The sequence below is a fragment of the Procambarus clarkii genome, chromosome 44, assembly GCF_040958095.1.
Source record: "Procambarus clarkii isolate CNS0578487 chromosome 44, FALCON_Pclarkii_2.0, whole genome shotgun sequence".
In the NCBI taxonomy this organism is placed as follows: Eukaryota; Metazoa; Arthropoda; class Malacostraca; order Decapoda; family Cambaridae; genus Procambarus; species Procambarus clarkii.
The window spans coordinates 35,425,696-35,441,626 of NC_091193.1; positions in this window are offsets into that span (position 1 = coordinate 35,425,696).

Below are 15,931 nucleotides of genomic sequence, written 5' to 3' on the forward strand. Positions count from 1 at the left end.
AGTGACAGTCTAAGTAAAATCCACACGCTTACTGGGTCGAAATTACTACATGAAACCTTATATACACAATATTTACATAGCCGCAACAAAGGAGTACATAGCAGCAAATCATAGCCGCAAGTTAACAGGGTACAAGTCACATCAATTAGTTTTCACTAAGCAAATATGATATATGAACATGGAGTACACTAGACGGAGTATACACTTACACGGCCGGTCGGCCAAGCGGACAGCACACTGGGCTTGTAATCCTGTGGTCCCGGAGTCGATCCCGGGCGCCGGCGAGAAACAATAGGCAGAGTTTCTTTCACCCTATGCCCCTTTTACCTAGCAGTAAAATAGGTACCTGGGTGTTAGTCAGCTGTCACGGGCTGCTTCCTGGGGGTGGAGGCCTGGTCGAGGACCGGGCCGCGGGGACACTAAAGCCCCGAAATCATCTCAAGATAACCTCTCAAGATAGATAGCGTGGGACAGGCTGCTAAGTTGTTGACAAGGTGGTTGGTAACGTTACTTGCCCAGAGTTGCGGCCTTGATTGACATTACAATTCTGCTTTGGTTGAGCCTCACTCTAAGAATGTCAAAGAGATATTTGTTTCGCGTGTGATGACTGTGAGTTCTATTTCAGCCTTCTAAGAAGCGCTTAAGGTGAGGATTGGCATTGCATTTCAGAGTTTTTATGGATATAGAAAACACTGTGAGAATGTGTTTCTGGATTTTTAATTAACATGTTCAAGGATTTCGGTAAGAGAGCAAAGTGGTGTCTGGGACTGGAATTTTGTGATTGTCCTAATTGCTGATTTTTTGTTGAGTAATTAGAGGTAGGAGGTAATTAAGGGTTATCTTGAGGTCTTGAGGTTATCTAGAGATGATTTCGGGGCTTTAGTGTCCCCGCGGCCCGGTCCTCGACCAGGCCTCCACCCCCAGGAAGCAGCCCGTGACAGCTGACTAACACCCAGGTACCTATTTTACTGCTAGGTAAAAGGGGCATAGGGTGAAAGAAACTCTGCCCATTGTTTCTCGCCGGCGCCCGGGATCGACCCCGGGACCACAGGATCACAAGTCCAGCGTGCTGTCTGCTCGGCCGACCGGCTCCACCGGAAGGTGTTGGACCCTCAGGCATAGATACTGTGAGATTATCCCTTTTCTGTGGTGAATAGGTTACAAGAAACCTCAGTCAGAAAGGACTGAACTAGCATCAAACAAATGCTGAAGGCAGATTATACTTTAATGACTGACCAGGGATGCATAGAGCAGCTGCAGGAGTCCAAATCCTTGGCACTTCTTATCCACTGGGTCACGGAGCTTCTAGGGGCCTCAGAGGGAGGTCGTCAGAGGAGCTTGAATGGTCCTCACAACAAAATTAAAATTTATATTTGATGTGTATGGCCATGAACGCAGTTCGAATCCAAGTAATCCACGCAACATAAAATGGATCACGGTAGTATCACAAATAATGCAAGTAATGGCAAAGTCAATACTGGGTGCAAGGGTCTGAAGGTTAACGTAAAGGCACTTGTACTTAACAATTAGTTATTCATAAAACTTGATGCTAACGGTACATGGCAAGAATAATCTGACGTTACGTTAATGTCGGACGTGGTTCTTGACAAGGCTAAACTTGCCGGAACTTCTGCTTCCGGTTCGGACCTCTCGCGGTATTGCTGACCCTGTCTACACTTAACAAAAAGGGGCAACCACTTCAAACGCAATGGCAGCTTGACGAGACTGTGGCCAGTAACAATAACATACAATGAAAGACAACGGTCCTCGTCGGTGCCAGATGTGAATCCGGGATCAATGAGGGTGATTATAGTTGCAACAATACACGGCCCCACGTTGGTGCCAGATGCGAGATCCGTGGCCAGCGTGAGGTGATTGATGACTGAATGACAACAACTGACAGACTTGTGACTGAGACGAGTCGTCTGTGCAACACTCAGTTGACTACGTTACTTTAATCAGTAATTATGATTATGTTACTTTGTCACCAATACATGCAATCAAAACAAATGTCAATGAAATCAACAATGGCTACGGGTAATTAGCAATCCCTGAGTAATCGTACCAGGAACTGACAAAGCTTTACAGCTCACTTAATTCAGAAAGAATTTACGTTAAAGCTCGGCATCACTAAGACTGCTTAACTAACATCGATCAGTCAATACGATTACTAATCACCGCGTATTAAATTACTTTAAATTAATGTAATGACACTCAAGAATGATTTAACACAAGTATACTGATGTCTCGAGATACTGAACGCAAGCTACGCTGAAGTCTCAAGATACTGAACACAAATATTCTGACTGCACAAGTTACTGAACACGAAGTTACACTGACGTCTTGAGATTAACTGAACACTGAGTATACTGACGCTTCAAGTAAATGAACACAAAGTTAACTGACTTCTCAAGACACTGAACACGAAGTTACACTGACGTCTTGAGGTTAACTGAACGCAAGTACACTGACGACACTGAGTCAACACAATCAATATAAATAAAAATGGAAATGTTCGTTTGTTCAAAATCGCTTATCTCCGAAAGTACTACACCGATTGCTTTGAAATTTTCACACAACGTTGTATTCGCATCCGAGCAGATTTTTATATAAATACTAATTAGATCTCACGTCTGTGACGGTAAATAAGCATGTTTTTTTCTGAAAAACTGTGTTTTTCATGTGAGGGGAAATCTTCGAAACCTCTTTACCGATTGCTTTGAAATTTTGACACAACGTTGCATTCTAATAGGCGCGTCTTTTTATATATCTACTATATACATGCCTCACCTGTGACAGGAAAAAAAACATGTTTTTTTTTTTAAAGTGCCATCTTTAGGACGTAAGGGCAAAACACACTGTAATCTCCGAAAGTTCTTCACTAATTGCTATGAAATTTTGCATTCGAATAGGCGCATCTTTTTATATATCTACTATATAGATGCCACCCCTGTGACAGGTAAAAACATACGTTTTTGACAAAAACAGTGCCATCTGTTGCACATAATGGCAACATGCACGCTATACTAAATATATCACGAATTCCATGTCAATATTTCCGATTGCATTGATAAATTTTATTTTCATAGATTTCGATTTATTTTATTTTTTAATGAATTATTTTGTGTGACATTGTGTTGGACTTGAGCTGTGTTGTTTACCATACTGTTCATTTCGTAAGTATAGATGCCACACCTGCGACAGGTAAAACTATGCTTTTCTTGAAAAACAGCGCGATCTGTTGCATGTAAGAGCAACACACAGGCTATACTACATATGTTACAATTCCATTTCAATGTTTCTGATTGCATTGATAAATTGAATTTTCCTAGATTTTTATTTATTTTCATTTTGATTTAATTATTTTATGTGATTTGCGTTGGAATTGAGCTGTGTTGTTTACCAGATCCTTCATTTTGTGAGAATAGTGTATTTTTATTTTTTCATATTTTCATTTCATTTTTTAACCGTTTTTCTTATATTTCAGTGATTGGAACATCAGATCACTTGATGTTCCCGATTTTTTTATGGGAACATCAGACCATTTGGGAAGGCATCAGATGAGCGAGTGGGGAATGGTGGGGATGATGAGGGGACGGAAGTGAGAGATGGTGCGGAGGACGAGGGGACAAGGGAGGGGATAATGGTGTGGGACATTTGGGGCTTGACTCTATTTATTTAAATATTAATGTAATGGAAATCAATTACGAAGGACCACCTGCTTTTATAGTAAAGAGGGAAACTAATAAAATGTGATCATTAGAAAATTCCTAGATGAACCAGTAACTATGGATAAATACTAGAGAATATAATCACTTGTATAATTAATGGGCTGTATATAATTTAACTGAATCAAAGCCTCAAACACCTACATTGGGGGGGTATTACTAGAACTTCACATATGTCTAGGAACTAGTGTGGTTCGTGCACCAGTTCATTATGTAATAACCTAATCCTATGACCAATTATGGAATCAATAAAATAGTCACCAATAAGAACATAGATTATGAACATCAGAAATTAATGATTATAATAAACACGTGTTAATCCAGAAAACAGTGATCCGTAGTAATAATACACTACAGATAATGTAAATAATGGAATACGGAAAGGGTCTTAGCTTGAAGACGTTTTCCAAGACATCAGTCATGAATCATCCTCGGAATCTCCTGAACTCATCATGGAACACTGGGAGATGATTAACACGGGAAATGACAGCTCGAATTCACACACAATTTGCCCAGCAAATTGTGTGTGAATTTTTCACACACAAGCTGTAAATCAAGATATATTCAGTAGCAACATATTAGGCTGCTAAATATCTATGTTCAAGAAATTAAAATGGAGAGTGGAAACAGATAATAACCTGTGTTTTGTTTTAGTCGCTCGGCGTGACGACAAGCTACCCGGCTATAACCTATCCATAATGATGCATCAAAAGGGAATAAAGGTACTTAGCTAATAGGGCACTGTGTAAGTTGAGGCTTGCCGAAGCTCGCGTCCTAGGTTCTGGCGTCGTAATAACGAACACGTGGTGTCGAGCCTAGCCTAGATGTTGACGCACTTCTCTGGCCGGTCACATTGGGCTACACGGAACAAATTAACAGGTTCCGGGCTGACCGTCAAGTTAATTCTCGTTGACGATTCACCACGATGTATCCTGTGACACTGACACCAGCTAAGTTGCTATATTCTGCAACAATTCTTCACACCTCACAGCGGCAACTTTCCTCCTCCACACGCTCTCGGTGGCGTCTTCTCATGTAATGGCGTCTCCAATACCCCCCACTCCGCGTCCCGCATTTGATACACAAATTATTTACTACGAATAATATCATTTCTTGCAGTTGCGACTGAAATGCTTCGATAAGGACGGGTTTATTATTCAGAGGAGTAAAATATTATTATTTGCTCGTTTTACGATGGTAAACGAGCAGTGGAGATGAATTAAAATCTCTCCAGGGCATTCACGCGTGACGTTAAATTTATTACCAGATAACAGTTGTAACTAGAAACGCTCTATTTGGCATTATTTGGGAGTCAGGTTATCTGTAAATAATTATCACACAGAACACCGTTGTTTTTAGAGAATCAAACTCAATTCTCTGACACACTGGACATAGATGTGTTTATTATAATGGAATCTGACACAATACTGGCGTCTGGTGACGTAAAAATTCTAGCCTTATTGTACAGATGCAATTATTAGTACATGTGAACTCTACGGTTGGTTAATTTTAATTACTACAGTGATTAGTAGATTTAGTAATAATTAATAATAATACAACAGTGTTGTAATAGTGTTGGAAATTTCCAACAAATGGTGGGGAAGGACGAGGGCACAAGGGAGTTTGAGATGGTGGGGACGAGGTGATGAGGGAATGGAGAATAGTGGGAAGTACAAAGGGACTGGGGAATGGTGGGAAGACAAAGGGACAGTGGAGTGGGGCATGGTGGGAAAAAAGAGGGGATGGTGGAGTGGGGAGGACAAGGGGACGGTGGAGTGGGGAATGGTTGGGAGGCCGAGGAGACGGGTGATGGGGAAATGGTTGGGAGGACTGGGGGACAGGGAAGGTTGCAGTGATGTGCGTTGCTGAGCCATAGCAACACGTGGCCGGGCACTGCTAGTATGGTAATAATAATGTACACATCAATACAGGTCACTGAGACCAACAACAATACACTAAACCAAAGTACACCAGGTCACAGAGACCACATAAATACAGTAAACACAACACACCACACTGACACACTCACGTGTCAATAAATCAATAATAAACACAAAGTAAATTAGTCTTACTTGGACTTACAGCATGTCCCCTGGAAATAAAGACAGAACGTCATGGACATGGGTTAACACACAGTGATGGTATAACAATAAACCACACTAAACACAGTAAAATACACACATCACAAAGACAACTAAATGTGTAAGAACTGAATGTGTAAGATGACAATCACACTAAATATCTGGCTACAGTATTTACACAGAAAAGTTGTAGTAGGTCTTTACCTATCGTGCTTCCTCGGGGAATCGAACTCGGTCCCGTAGGGGAACTAGTGAGAACGAATACCGGACAGCTGAATTAAATTCAACACAAGGAATTTTCACAACCAAAGAACATACAGAGAAATTTATGTTTGAGTACTCACGTTAATTTATACCGGTATGACACACTCACAAGCATACACACACTCACAGCTGTTAATTGAAGACCACACACTGGAGATGACGGAGTGAGGAGGAGGTCGGGTTGGAACACCGACGCTCAGAGGTAGAGAGCGAGGTGAGGCGCCAGGCCCAGGGCCCTGAGGTGGTGAGGTACGGCGGGGAGGTGTTTCCTGCGTGCTCCAGACAGATCTAGGCCAGAGTCGCCTAATATTCTTCCACTAATAAACTTGGTATCGCGCTCGCACTTATGCACCAGTTTTGAACACAAGTGTGATATATTGCTGAAGGCTGAATGAAAGCACGCTAGCACAGATGTATGTACATACATGAATATATATGGGGGGGGGTGGTGCCGCGAGGGATGCCGGGAACACAATGGCGAGGACTGGAAATAATCTAAGTCCACGCTCATAATATTGAAGATTTTAACACGATCATCACTCAAACACATACAATCGTTTCCTGATTCTTATATCTCACTGTTACGGGGCAATGAAATGACGGATTGCTCTAGGTGAAGCCGATGTCCCATTGTTACTCTGAAACAGTCCGGTTGCACCTGTTGGTGTCTCATATGATGGCTATGACTTCACTTATCATCTGAATTAACTTCTGACGTAGCCCGCAATCGCTGGATTCTGCAGCAACGAACACAGAGCGGCGTAGAATCAACTTGGGCTGGCTGGAGGTTAATATAGGCAGGAGAAACCAAGGTCTTGGCCAGGACCTGACTTCCCGACGTCTCGACAGCACAGATTCTACACACAGAACACCCGCGTGAGGCGCAAGAAACTCACACCAGCAAGGTTTTGGCACGAGAATTCGAGCAGCGGCTCCTTTGGTGCCAGGCACTCGACCAATCAGGTTCGAGCATCGGCGGAGGCCTTCGTGCCTCTTCCAGTAAGAGTAAAGCCGGCAGGAAACGCTGATGACGTCACGTCACCGGCATAGGGGAGCCGTTGGTACTTGAGGTGGTCCCCTTTGCCTCCTCTCTCTCTCTCTCTCTCTCTCTCTCTCTCTCTCTCTCTCTCTCTCTCTCTCTCTCTCTCTCTCTCTCTCTCTCTCTCTGTGTGTGTTGTCAGGTGCCCGAGGTACAGAATTCAGGGAAAACCTGTAACTATTCACACAGAATACTTACGTCAACGAGAGTGACTTCTTTGGAATGCTGAAGGTATCCCCTTTCGAAAGACATGTGAGTTCACTAGTCTATCTCCACTACCAAGGAAGGTAGACTTTTGTGCACACCCTGTGCACATCTCCACCATTTTCAGAGGCAAAATGCTTTTTCCTACTATTACCTAACAGATGTAGGTGAGCTGAGAAGTGGCCATAAACCCAATAATACAGAGTAACTAGGGCAGGGCGAGGAACATACTATCATGATCTTACCTTGTCCATCATACTTTCATTCTAATAATAGAACGTTTGCAATATTAGTAATGAAGGAAACACAACTAAAGCATTTTCCTGGTCAGAATTAGTCGACAACTTGTCCGCTGGTGACCTGGTTCCATACAGGGAACCCTCACTAACTCCAATTAAGTTTTAGTGCTTTGAGTATGTTTTATGGAGCTTAGCTTCTGAGAGAGTACACAGGCCATCCACAACACTCGACTCGGGGCAGGCAAGAAGCAACACATAACATACACAGTAACATCACACAGAGAGCATAGAATAACAAGAAACACAGAATGACAATAATACAGATAACAGGGCACACACAGCAATATAACATAAAAGTGAAAACAAAGAACAATAAAAATACATGAGAACATACAAAAAAACAAAAGCTACACAACGCAGATGGGGAGTGCCAAAGGTGTCAGTAACAGAAAAAGTGTACAGAGAAACACATTGAAACCAAAGGTAAAAACAAAACAAGAAATAATACATATATACAACTTAAAACAAATGCAAAACATATGCACCATGTGTCACACCGCTCAACAGCAAACATCACACCATAAAACAAGAACACAGAACACACACACGACACACAGCATAGTCGAAGAAAAATTCACAAACAAAAACAATAGGTCGCAAAGGCCAAACGAAGATACATCTGAACAGGCCCACCCAGGAGCCAGAAAAAAACATCCCACACCACACACTCGCACACACAAAAATACACACCCGTGCACGCAGGCACTGGGAAACAAAATCCCACACAGACACACAAGAACAAGCACCAACCAAAACCCAAACACACGAACTATTCATACTTATCCGCGTACTCCCGCTCCCGAAAATGTAAGCAGTAAGCCTCCCAAACCAATAGCTCGTCATCAGAGATCAGACGACCAGAAGCCGCACATGGCTGAGGCATTAAATTCGGTACCCCAGTGACAAAACCCCCTATCACCCGCAGAACCCAAAGTAAGTAAGTAATTATCAAAAGAAGGCACCAAACCGGGAAGACTATGAAGCCCCATCAAATGTGCAGAATAATCAGAAGGCGCTAAATATCACCAAGGATGCCAATACGAGAACAAAAACTCATAAGGCGAACGATATGAAAAGTATCCGAGTCACCAAGAATTCTATTGAGGGACAGGTGACCGTGAGGGGCGGTCGGAAAGCAAGACACACGCTCGTCCTGGAAGTCAGGACATTCAAGAAGGACATGCATGACCGTAAGAGAGACAATGCAACTAGGACAATAAGAAGCAGGGCGGCGCTCCATCAAGTGACCATGGGTTAAGCGAGTATGGCCAATACGCAACCTCGCCAGAGCTGTTTCCCATCGCCAGTTACGGTGGTAGGAGGACGGCCACGAGGAAACACAACACTTAAGAGTACGTAGTTTGTTACCAGTAACAGACGACTAAGAAGCCTGCCAACGGATAAGGACGGAGGAATGGATAACCGGGTAAAAGTCGGAATATGGAATACCTTTACGAGAGATGGGACAAGAGCAGACAGCTTCCTTGGCGGCAGCATTCGCACCCTCATTTAAAGACACATTAATATGGCTGGGAACCCAACAAAACTCAACTGACTTAAATTTACTGTGAACAAGAAACAGCCAATGCTGGATCTCGACAACTACTGGATGAACCGGATTAAAGGACCCGAGAGCCATGAGGGCACTACGAGAGTCAACAACAACTACAAAGGAAGACTGACAACGAGAAAGCAGGAGACGAAGAGCATAGAGAATAGCATAAAGCTCCGCTGTAAAGATGCTAGTCTCCGGAGGTAAGCGACACATATAAGTGCGATCAGGAAAAACAACAGAGTAGCCAACACCGTCCGCAGACTTAGACCCATCGGTGAAGACAGAAACGGAGCGGGAGTGAGAAGAAAAGTGCTCAAGGAAAAGGCGTTTTAGAACCATAGGAGGGGTAAAAGCTTTAGTGATGCGGGTTAAGGATGTACAAAACTGCGGAAGAGGGACTCTCCACGGGGACAAGGAGGGAACAACACGAGGAGAAACATTAGAAATACGAACGGAATGAGAATCCTGTAGGCGAGATAACCGGACAGAAAGAGGGAGGTGGTCAAGAGGAACAGGAACCGCAGGAGGGGTAAAAGTTAAAGCACGACAGAGGAGAGAGGAAGGATGTTGTAAGGACCGCGCAAGATAGCGAAGACAGTAGCGATCACGGCGGTCCTGGAGAGACAGGAAGCCAGTGTCAACATACAAGCTAATGGCAGGAGTCGAACAAAAGGCACCAGAACTGAGGCGCAATCCAGTGTGGTGCAAAGCATCAAGACGGCGAAGAGTAGAAGGAGAAGCAGACGAGTAAGCAGGGCAACCATAATCGAGCTTAGACAGGACGAGAGAGGCATGTAAAGCAAGGAGAGTGCGTCTATCTGCCCCCTAAGAAGTATGGGACAATACCCGAAGGAGGGTAAGGGCCTTAGAGCACTCAACACGGAGGTAAGAGATATGGGGAGACCAAGACAAATGAATGTCAAGGAATAACCCCAAAAGCTTCGCGGAATCTTTGTACTCAAGGGGATGACCATAAAGTGACAAAGAGGGACGAAGAACGACCCGTTTCCGAGTAAAAGTCATGGCACAAGTCTTAGAAGTAGAGAACTTGAATCCATGATCGGTGACCCAAGACAACATGGCATCAATTGCAAGTTGAAGTCGGCGCTGAAGGAGAGGCGAATCATCTCCCTGACAGCAAAGGGTAAGATCATCAACATAGATAGCGGAGAAGACACCTGAAGGAAGAGAGGAAAGAAGACCATTGAGGGCAACCAGAAAAAGAGAAGTGCTCAGAACACTACCCTAGGGCACACCTTCATATTGCTGAAAAGAAGCAGAGAGAGCGGTACCAAGGCGCACCCGAAAGGAACGACGAGAGAGGAAGCTGCGGAGAAAGAGAGGGAGATGACCACGAAGGCCAAAAGAATGAAGTTGAGATAGAATATGATATCACCAAGTGGTGTCGTAAGCCTTTTCCAGGTCAAAAAGGACGGCAACAACGGAGGTCTTCGCAGCACAAGCAGTACGAATATTGACCTCCAAGTTCACCAGGACATCTATCGTGCTGCGGCACTTGCGGAAACCAAATTGAGAAGGGGAGAGGAGGTGATGGTGTTCCAGGAACCACATCAGACGAACGTTAACCATACGTTCAAAGAGTTTGCAGACACAACTTGTGAGGGCAATAGGGCGAAAGTCCTTAGGGGAAGTAATCAGAGACCCTGGTTTGCGAACAGGGAGGACAACGGTATCGAGCCAGTCCTCAGGGACTGACGACGACTCCCAGATCCGATTATACAGACTCAGTAAATACTGAGACGTGCATGGAGGGAGATGGCGAAGCATCTCATAATGAATACCATCGGAGCCCGCCGCTGTAGAACCGCAGAGAGCCAGGGCAGAACGAAGTTAAGAGAGAGAGAAGGGATCATTATAGGGAAGCCGAAGACGAGTGCAGAAATATATAGGACGAGACTCAAGGACAGGTTTACGAAGAAGGAAAGATTAGGGAAGATGAAGACCAGAGCTGATAGAAGAAAAGTGGGAACCCAGTTCGGAAGCGACCTGCAACGGGTCCGCCACGAGAGTACCATGGAGGTGAAGGACCGGTGAAACATCGGGAACAAACTTACCCGCTATCTTATGGATACGCTTCCAGATCTGAGGCAGAGGGGTTTCGGACGTAATTGTTGAGACATAAGATGCCCAACATTCACGCTTAGCCATACGGATGGCCCTACGGGCCTCCGCACTCGCTTTCCAAAAGAAAAGAAAAGAATCGGCCGTCTGTCGACGGCGGTGCCTCTTCCAGCCTGCACGCTTACAGCGGACAGCCCGAGCACAATCCGCATCCAACCAGGGAACTCACTTCTACGGACCCCAAGAGGAAGAGCGAGTAATAGAGCGGAGGGCAGCGTTGAAGACAGTGTGATGAAAAAGGAGGAGAGCACGAGGGAGAGGCAGAAGGGAGAGGTCAGAGAGAGTACCACTGAGGGTAAATAGGTTCCAGTCCGCCTTAGCAAACTGCCACCTAGGGAAGGAGAGGGAAGGGCGAAAAGAGAAAAAGGAAACAAGGATGGGGTTCTTGATGACCTCCATGGTCACTGCCAAGGAGGTCATCAAGAACCTGCCACGTGAAATCTAAATAAAGAGAAGAAGAGCAGAGAGAAAGATCCAGACAGGAAAGGGTGCGAGTCCGACTGTCCAAGTGAGTAGGCTCACCAGAATTCAGAAGAGACAGGGAAGAAGAGAGGATAAACGGCTCAAGAAGGCGACCTCGGGTATTCGTCAGAACATCACCCCGAAGAGAATGATGACAATTGAAATCACCCAGCAGGAGCACAGGCTCCGGCAAGGAGTCCAGGAGGTGTTTCAAATCAGGAAGATAAAGCGGGACACTTGGGGGGAGATAAATGGAACAAACTGTGTACCATTTCCCCACAAAGATACGAGCAGCAGAACAATGGAGAGGCGGAGGAAAAAGTAAGGGGACAAAGGGAAAATCAGCGCGAATCAAGAGAGCAGAAGAATTAGGAGCCCCAGCAATGGCTGGGGGGGGGGGGGAAGGAATAGCCACGAAAACGGCCAGGACAAGCACCAAGCATCGGCTTCTGGAGACAGACACAAAGGGGCAAAAACCGCGAAATTAGAAGTTGGAGTTCGAGGAAATTGGCGTAATAACCTCGAACGTTCCATTGAAGAATAGACATCGACGAGAAGAGAAAGGCCAACAACAGAGAACAAGGAAGGAACAAAGACGAATGAGCAACATAGCACGTTAAAGAATATCAGGGTCGGAATCAGGGTCAGCAAAGTCAGCGTTAGGGGGCATGGGTATACTGAGCAAGGAAGGAAGCGGGAGAACAGACCAGAGGTGGGAGGGCGGGGTCCGGAGGAGGAGGAAGAGGAGGAGACAACGGAGAGGAGCAGTCAAGGACAGCAGCAGGAAGAGGGGAGCGCACCTCAGCAAGGGCAGCAACCGAGAGGGAAGCAGGGGTCAAAGAAACCTCCATAGCAGGAACAGGGGGCACAACCACCGAAACGGGAGGGGAAGGAGCAATAGAGCCAGTAGCAGGAGCCGAGGAAGAAAGCGAAGCCTTCTTACCCGCCGGGGAGGAGGAAGGAGAGGACCCAGGCTTACGCTTCTAACGTAAAGAGACCGGTGACCCAGCACCTATGTACTGGGCAATGGATTCCAGCGACTCAACAGGAGAAGCTGAACGAGAGCACACACGACGGCCGTTAGAAGAGTGATGGACATCCGCCTGCACCGACAGGCAGCGGAGAGAGTCAATAGATGGAGGAGAAGGATGGGAAGGAGGATCGGAGGGAGACGAGGAAGAAGACGCAGGAGACATGACATACTAGGTTGGAAGAAGGGGAACCCCAGACAGAGGACCAGGAGGGGGACCCTTCGCGACAGAACTCAAAGGAACAGGGGAGGGGGCAGTGGGCGTATCAGGGTCCAAGGCCCGGAAACGGTTGTGAGTCTGATGAAGGTGGGAAGGACGAGGAGAGGAAGAGCGCAACACGCGAGCATAAGAGACGTTAGCATAAGGCGGGAGCCGACGAACCTGGCGCCTCGCCTTGGGAAAAGATAAACGCTCCTGGGGCTTCATGTTGAGGACGGCTGCCTCAAGTTTGTAATGGATACAGGCACGGGAGAAGGTAAGATGGGCCTCACCGCAGCTGAGGCAGCGAGCTTGGGGAGAAGTGCACTCCGACTTAGAGTGACCTTCATCCCCACACAAAGGACAGAGAGAGACAATTCCAGAGCAGCGGAGGGCACCATGCCCAAACCTCCAGCACTTGTTACAAAGCCGAGGAGAAGGACTATACTCCTGGACAGAGCACCTGGCACCAGCAAGAATGACAGAGGATGGAAGGGTCCTACCATCAAAGGTGATCTTCACAACTCGAAGGGGTTGACGGCGACGACCACAAGGGGGACGAGTAAACGAGTCTACCTAGAGGACAGAATGGCCCTGGGCATCAAGGATATGTCGAATATCGTCGTGGCAGTCTCGCAGATCTCGAACACCGATCGCAACATGGGGCGGGAGGAGAATAGTGCCAACACTGGCATTCAACTGAACGTTCTTTGAGACCCGAACAGGGATCTCGCCAAGGCAGGATAAGGCAGCCAAGCGGGAAGCTGCTTCCTGAGAAGGAGCAGCAACGACGCTTGTACCGAGACGAGTGTGGTTGAAAGTTACAGACGCATCCACGGAATCAACGAGATGCCGATGGAAGGAGAAATCGTCAGGCGGCGCAGAATCAAGAGGGAGGAGATCAAAGTATTTGGCCCACAAAGCAGGACCAAATAAGGCCTGATACGCATCAGTACAGGAAGGAAACGAGCGAGTGCGGCCGTGGCGCCGACGGCGTTGAGAACCCCCAGAGAGAGAGGGGTCAAAAGGCGCAGTAGTCACAACGAGAGACTTAGCCGCACCAGGGGACGAAGTGGTCACCACTGGGGGCGTGAGGCTCGACCCAACCACAGAGGAGGGAGGAGAGCTGGGGGAAGAATTCAGGACGGACAAAGGAGGAGCAAGGTCGGGGCCCAATGCAGTGGGGGCTACAGAGCCCGGTCTTCCAATACAGGTCGACTCGGGGGCTTGGTCGCCCACCCCACGAGCCTGAGAGGGTACAACAGAAACATTCAACGACACATAGACGTAGAGAAAGAAATTCATCCACGAATGTGCCCCCATACTCACCATGGAGCCACAATTAGAGGCAGGACACCCAACAGGAAGCTATTGCCGATCATGTCGGGGGGCCCCCTAGGGGTGCGTCGTGAGTATACGACCCACAAACGCCACCTTAAAAACCGTCAGTCCGTCGAGATCGGGTTCAGCGACGAAAGGGGGATTGACAATAAAAGGTTCCCCTCGCTCGAGACGTCGGGTACTACAGTTCTACGGGTGCAAGAGTATGCCTCCTCAAGTACCCGGGCATCAAAATAGAAGAAGACCAAAGGAATCACCAAAACAAGCAAAAGGTCGGCAGGAAGAGACAAGCAGATAGGAGAAGAGGGGGGAGAAAAACGAAACAAAAGGAAAGGGAAAAGCGATTCGGCACAATTAGGGAAGACAGCAGCAGGAGTGCAAGGCCACCAAAGGACAGAGGACTGTCCCACAGAACATCACACTCCAGCAGCCGTCCACTAAGACCCCTCACTGCGCCAACGGGCCGGATGGGGAGGGGGGCTGCAGAACCCAAATGGAAGAAGAGTTCCACGGGAATTTCCAGTCCTTTTAAGGGTCTGAGTTTGGTGTGATCGATTAAGGTGTACCAGTTATGTCAAGCTGCCCGAACAGCTGGCTCTCTGGGTTCGAATCTACTGCAGGGAGGGTGTCAATGTGTGTTTACAAAAAAACTTGCGAGTTTATGCAAGTAGCCCTGGTGGCCTTAAAGGCCACCAGGGCTACTTGCCCTGTGGCCTTGTGTACTTTGTGCCCTGTGTACTACTGTGTACTACTGGACACACTGAGTAGGCCCTGTGTACTACTTGCCCTGTGTACGTTGGTGGTGGCCTTAAAGGCCACCACCAAAAACCATGTTCGTGGCTGCCCTGCATGGAATGCCCACATATTGTAGAACATCAAGGTAACCGTGGAGAGAACAGGTGACTTGAGCCGTAGGGCGAGAGTCCGGGTTCCACACAAGACACCACGCCACCTGCCAGAAGAGACGGAGTTCATCCGGATGGAAACTATAGTCCCAAACTGGGTAAAGTACCGTCAAAGCAAGGCCTCTGTGAACTCGAACGGTACACAATGCAGTACCACATATGTCACCGAGCAGCATTGATCAGAGATAGCGATGGTACCACCGTCCCCAGGGAGAGTAAATGAGTGCCCATCATAACAGGCCACAAAGTCCTTATAAACAGCAGTGGAGTGAAACTTCACAAGTGCCCGATGGGTAGTTAACAGTTGGAGCCCATACACATCGGCAACACGAACATGTAGCATATCCAACGGGACAATCTTAAGGGCAAGGTAAGACACGCGTACAGAAAATTCCAGACCCACGGTCTCAGAGCGGCGAACAAGGGGGAGGGAGGTCACCATGGCGCTGACGCAACAAGAACACCCTTCCACAGGGAACGTTTAGCAAAGACTGGGGAGTGCTTGGCGAGCACATTTACGCCCCCCTGGCGGCCAGGCCGCCAATCTCCTCAATGGATTTTTTGTAGATCACATTCACTGTGCCATCATGCCAGTGAATGGCCGTAAAGTTCAGCTGGCCGAAGCATAATGAACTTCTCTCAGTTTTTGCTGGCCGATTACATCAGCTTAAGTGACTGAAAA